Here is a 6,000-nt window from a genome sequence, read left to right as displayed (position 1 = left end):
TAAATCTCATTTCCTCTCTGTAGGTATTTTTCTCCATTGAGCATCCCTTTATTTTCTTTATCTTTCTGCTCTTTTTTTCTGCTCTTTTCCTTCAGCATCCCAACAGAGTTCAAGCCTTCACCCTTTTATTTCATCTGGGGTTTCTCAACTGCACTATTAACATTTTGGGCCAAAGAATTCTTCGTTGCGGAGAGGCCAGCATCCCCAGCCTCTGTCTTAGTGGATAGATGCCAGTAGCCACACCCCTCCTCCCGGAGTTGTAACAACCAACAGTCTCCGGATGTTGCTAAATCATCCCAGCTTCAGAACCACTGATTTAACCCAATATAGCCAAAATATTTCAACATATAATAAATATTAAAAAGTACTGAGATTTTTAAGTCTTTTTTTTTGTATTGTACCTTTGAAATTCGATGTGGATTTTTCACTTAAAGCACTTCTCAATTTGTGCTAGTCACTTTTTTCTTTTTTCTTTTCTTTTTTGAGGAAGGGAGATGGAAAAGGAAGAGGGGAGGGGAGAGGGAGAACAGGAGGGGGTCTAGCCACATTTTAAGTGCTCAGCAGCCACATGTGGCTGGTGTCTACCTAATTGAAGAGCACAGGTCAAAAGCTTTAAGAAAAAGGTTAGAGCTGGAAATACAGGTTTGAGAAGTCATGAGATAGTAACAGTTAAAACCATGGGAGAAGCTAGTCCGGGCAAAATTCTACATTTAAGAGTGAGAAAATAGGAGGATTGAGGAAAATCCTAGTCGAATGCTCGTTTAGTTTCCCCACAGAGTCTGCTTTCCTTGATTATTATTGTAATTTTAAAATCATTTGTGTTTTCTTTTTTTTTTTTTTTTGAGACGGAGTCTCACTCTGTCGCCCCGGCCTGAGTGCAGTGGCACAATCATGAGCTCACTGCAACCTCTGCCTCCCGGGTCCGAGCGATTCTCCTGCCTCAGCTTCCCGAGTAGCTGGGGTTACAGGCACCCGCCACCACGTTCGGCTAATTTTTTTATATTTTTAGTAGAGATGGGGTTTCACCGTGTTAGCCAGGATGGTCTCGATCTCCTGACCTCATGATCCGCCCACCTTGGCCTCCCAAAGTGCTGGGATTACAGGCGTAAAGCCACCGCGCCAGGCCTTTTTTTTTTTTTTTCTTGGGGACAGAGTTTCCCTCTGTCACCCTGGCTGGAGTGTGAGGCTTGATCGTGGCTCATTGCAACCTCCACCATCCCAGCTCAAGCGATTCTCCTGCCTCAGCCTCCCGAGTAGCTGGGATTACAGGCGTGTGCCACCACACCGGGCTAATTTTTGTATTTTTAGTGGAGAAGGAGTTTCACCATGTTGGCCAGGCTGGTCTTGAACTCCTGACCTCAGGTAATCCACCCGCCTCGGCCTTCCAAAGTGCTGGGATTACAGGCATGAGCCACCGCGCCTGGCCAAAATCATTTGTTTGCTGAATGATATGAAGAATATGAGTGAACAAAAAAAGTATTGAAAAAGATGAGTTGATGGCAAAGGGATGGAATTAATGTTTAGTGCACACTTAAGTGGCGAGTAATGTTCAGAGCATTATATAAACTGTCTCATTTAATCTAACAAGAACCTTTTGAGGTCAATACGTTTTCCCAATTTATAGAGGAGGAAACTAAGATTTTATAAGGATCTCATGAATCAGAGAACTCTTAAGTGGCATCACTGGACTTCTGAAAGGCAGTCTGCCTGATGGACTCTAAGTCTCATCCTCTCTCTATCCTCCTAATGCATATAATGACGCATTTGTTATCTACTGACTTTTATAAAATAAACAAGGAGGCTTATGCGATTGTACAGCCCGAGTTAGCAGGAGATATCTGTTACCACTTTTGATCTGATTCCGGAAGCATTAACAGTCAGGTGCCCTGATCTTTATGTAATTAGCGCATATGATATGGGTATCATTTGTTGTGAAAGACACTAACTCATGATGTTTTTGTTTACGTGTATCTGTAAATATAGTAATTTCTGTAGTTGGTTAATTTTTAGTTACGAAAAAATGAACCAAGATGTAGTCAAGATTTGGCTTAAATGTTGAACGCATAATTACCACAGAAAATTAAATAATGAGCTTTGTGACACCTTTCAGTTTCGCCAACAGACTGATAAAACCAGTACAAAGGGGGAGGGCCGGGACCGAGGGGGCGGGACGGTGAGAAACGGGAATCGAGCAAGCGCAGAAACAAACAGATGTTAATGGAGGCGTGAAGGCTACTGCGCTCTCACTTTCCGAACTGTCGTAAAGGCCCTTAGTGTCGTGCTCTCCTCGGTAGGGGAGGAGTTGGTTAGGCGGCGGCGGCGGCGAAGCGGCGGCGGCGGCGGTAGGGGAGCAGCGGCAGTGGCGGCGACGGCGAGGAGGTGTTCGGTCTGCGCAGCGTAGAAACGCCCGCAGCTTCAGAGAAGGAGTTCTTGTGGGACCAAATCAGGCATTCTGAACCCACGCCGGCTTAGCTGGGCCGAGTCCAGGCGCTGCCGCACGTACAGTTTTGGTGGCGGTGACAGACACTGCTCTTGACTCTAGGGGCCTGTTAGGCCGACGTCTGAGGCGCAGATCGTTGGCTCTCGACGCATTACTCTTTACGCCTTACATTTCTGTCTTCCTTCTTGGGTCAGTGATTCCCGGACCCTGGAAGAGAAGAGGGTGGCTAATGATTAAGGTGAGGGGAACAGGGGGGAGGGGATCCATTGGAGGCCGCGCGTGCGCGCAACGGGGGAGGGGCCGGCCTGGAGGGGAGAAAGAGGAAGGGCTGCGGCCGCGGAAGGCTGGGGTCGGCGACCGGCCGGTTATCTCTGGCTCAGTGGTGATTTAGGGTCTGGGTCTCCGCAGACGATTTGTATTTGGGCAAGGCATTCGTCTACCGACACACCCACAGCCTACAGTGAGGAAGTGTGGGTGAGGGGATTTCTCTCCCTCTTCCGACTCTCCCTAGAGTCTCAGGATGGGGGCTGAGGACCGAGGCGTAGGAGTGCGATTTGACAATGGAGTGAAGGTAACCCGGACCCGGGGAGTTGGAGGGCGCTAAGTCAGCCCTGACGGCTAGGGAGCCGCCTGCTGCTGCTGTGATTAAGGAAACGTAGTCCGCGGAACAGCTGAAATACAGACGCGTCCGATTTTGTATGGAGTTGGCTTGTTGGTCATTTAAAAAGAAGCTGGATGTTTTTACTATTGTCCTTTGATAATTTATCAGAGACAGTGTCAGTGCTGTAGTGGGAATATCTGTTCAGTGCAGCAGAAATATATTTGTCACAACAGTTCTTAAATAGGTTATACTAGATGTTTACAGAGGGTATTTCTCAACCCAAGTGTAAGTTTTGATTATTCAAAAAATACCAGGAAGTATAGGGTATTCATTTAATTTGTTCATGTGTGTGGTGTGGGGTGATTCCATTGTATTGCTGTAAGCTTTCCTGTTTTTTGATTTACGTGCGGCATTAATTTAGAATTCTCTTGAATGGTAAGATGCCAACTTACAGAGACTATGTTTTGTAGGAGTTCCTGTAGCTTTTGAACCTGACAATCTAAACTTTATTTCATTTGGTATTTTATTTATAATTTTCTTGTTTTAGGGGCCTCTTCAACTAAAAAGAACAAACTGGGAAAAGATAAGCTAAGGTTCCATTTCCTTTCGCATTTTTGTTGTGTGTGTGTGTGTGTGAGATGCTTGTAAATGCTTGAATGTGATTTTGAGATTACTATACACAAGTTCTGTAACACTGGACTTAGCTTTATTACAGTAAAGATACACCTTTTGATCGTTTGTTACTGTATGTATTTTTGTAAAAATCTTCATGTCAGTATAAGCCACATTGTTTCACCCTAGTCTGGTTATATTTGTGAGGTAAAACAGATGGATAAGAAGGAGGTCCTTTTACTTTTAAAATAATTTTAAGTTGATTTTGTAAAAGCCTTGATTTATCTTATTTTGGACACTTTCTTGCCATTTAACCTTGGACAAATGACTTTATCATCTCTCTCCTGCTCATTTGTTTGTGACCAAAGATTCGCAATAGTATTCTAAGAATTGATGAGGGTGTTTGTAAATTGGTCTAAATAATATTATAGGAAAAAGTAGGAAGAGTGAGTCTCTCCTTGTTTATCACGAGTGCTATATCATGTGCAGATCCTTCTGTCACTTTTTAACTTTTGTTTGCTGTCTGTTGGCCACATGTTTGCTAGTTATTTCACCTGACATAGAATTGGTTTTTAAAGAAAGGTATAAACAAAGTGACTCCATTTTGGTGAAAAATGCATTACAACACAGGTTACACCTTAACGAATTTCACTGTGGTACTCCGTTTCTACAGATTATTGAGAGAGAGCTATTCTGATGTTTAAGAGAACAGCACCTTGCTTGTATAAAGCTAAGGTATAGTCATTTAGCAGATACTCCTAGTTATTTTACTTTAAAATAAAAAATATAAAAGAAACTAATGGAATCAAACCGTTTAGATTTTTAGATACTTTTTTGTTGTTGTTGTTGTAGTTTAAAGAGGGGTTTCTGTATCATGCTTTACTTGAGGCATACTTATGTGCCCTTCTTTTGCCTTTTTCTCCCCTTTTGGGCTAAGACTTCAGTAGGAAATAAAAGAGAGTATCTGAAAAACGATAGAGGTTAAAATATGTTATAACCTGACATTAACATTCTATGGGTAACATTATCTTATGAAATAATATAGGACTAGAGACAGAAGATCTAGATTTTAGATCTATCTTTGCTTGCTATACATTAGATCTCCGAGTTTATTGTTAACCCTCCTTAGGCTTCAGGTCTCTCTGTTTAAGTGAGTATTGTAGAATAAATAACTCTGGTTTTCTCTAGGTCCCAAATCTAACGGTTTGTATGTCTAGTTAGGTTTTTGGTATTCGTTGTTTTATTTGTCGTAATCGAATCCCCAGAAAGAAATGCTATACAGAAAGCATCAATTTCCTCATGAAATGTGTGTGTGTAAAACCTATGATGAAACTGTGGGCCAGGTGTGGTGGCTGACCCCTGTAATCCCAGCACTTTGGGAGGCCAAGGCGGGTGGATCACTTGAGGTCAGGAGTTCGAGACCACACTGGCCAAAATGGTGAAACCCCATCTCTACTGAAAATACGAAAAATTAGCCGAGCTTAGTGGTATGTGCCTGTAGTTCCAGCTGCTTGGGAAGCTGAGGCAGGAGAATGGCTTAAACCTGGGAGGCGGAGGTTGCAGTAAGCTGAGATCGTGCCTCTCACTGCACTCCAGCTTGGGCAACAGGGCGAGACTGTTTCTCAAAACAAACAAACAAACAATGATTGTTGTTCCACATATTATTGTTATTGTTGTCCCATTGTAGATATTAATTACTCAAGCTTTAATAGCTTTCAGATGGTACTAAAAATGAACTTTTTTATTACTCCTGGTAACATTTTAAAAATCATCCTGAATAATTTGTTTTTCTTTCAGAAACCTGTAATTATTGTTCAGTAAAAGTCCACAGTTACATTTGGATGTCTTATACCTCTGTTTGCTTCTTTCCTACATCCTACAGATTCTTGGTAACAGCTGGCTCAGGTTTCTACAGGTACTCAATTTATGTCATTACACGAGGAGTGAATTACAAATGTTTAAAGACAAATATTTAGCTGAGGCTGGGGGTGCTTGCTCACGCCTGTAATCCCAGCACTTTGGGAAACCGAGGCGGGTGGATCATGAGGTCGGGGGTTCGAGACCAGCCAGGCCAATGTGGTGAAACCCTGTCTCTACTAAAAAAAATACAAAAATTAGCCGGGCATGGTGGTGGCACGTGCCTGTAATCCCAGCTGCTCGGGAGGCTAAGGCAGAATTGTTTGAACCCGGGAAGTGGAGGTTTCAGTGAGCTGAGATCATGCCACTGCACTCCAACCTGGGTGACAGAGCAAGACTCCGTCTCAAAAAAAACAAAACAAAACAAAACAACAAAAAAGTCTCCAAATACTTAGCTGAGCTTACATTTTAAAGAGCAGTACTGCATTAT

At 42.9% G+C, this 6,000-nt stretch overlaps 1 protein-coding gene across 12 annotated transcripts in view; it reads left to right on the top strand.

Annotated features, from left to right (window-relative positions):
• The first annotated feature begins 2,154 nt into the window (after window positions 1-2,154).
• The window catches only part of RNF111 (ring finger protein 111), a 121,193-nt gene continuing 117,347 nt past the window's right edge, over window positions 2,155-6,000 (top strand). For 2 of the 12 annotated variants that reach the window (XM_033189947.1, XM_033189939.1), the window contains exon 1: window positions 2,156-2,678. The gene's annotated coding sequence lies outside the window, so the exon portion shown is untranslated. Of the gene's footprint in view, window positions 2,679-2,746; window positions 3,012-6,000 lie in introns of those variants that run through there. The other 10 variants (XM_033189945.1, XM_033189937.1, XM_033189940.1 and 7 more) reach the window with 8 other exon arrangements.

This window comes from Trachypithecus francoisi, unplaced genomic scaffold (assembly GCF_009764315.1).
Source record: "Trachypithecus francoisi isolate TF-2019V2 unplaced genomic scaffold, Tfra_2.0 Lachesis_group3, whole genome shotgun sequence".
NCBI lineage: Eukaryota > Metazoa > Chordata > Mammalia > Primates > Cercopithecidae > Trachypithecus > Trachypithecus francoisi.
The sequence above is the reverse complement of the archived record's forward strand: the minus strand, read 5'-3'. Positions and strand labels throughout refer to the sequence as shown.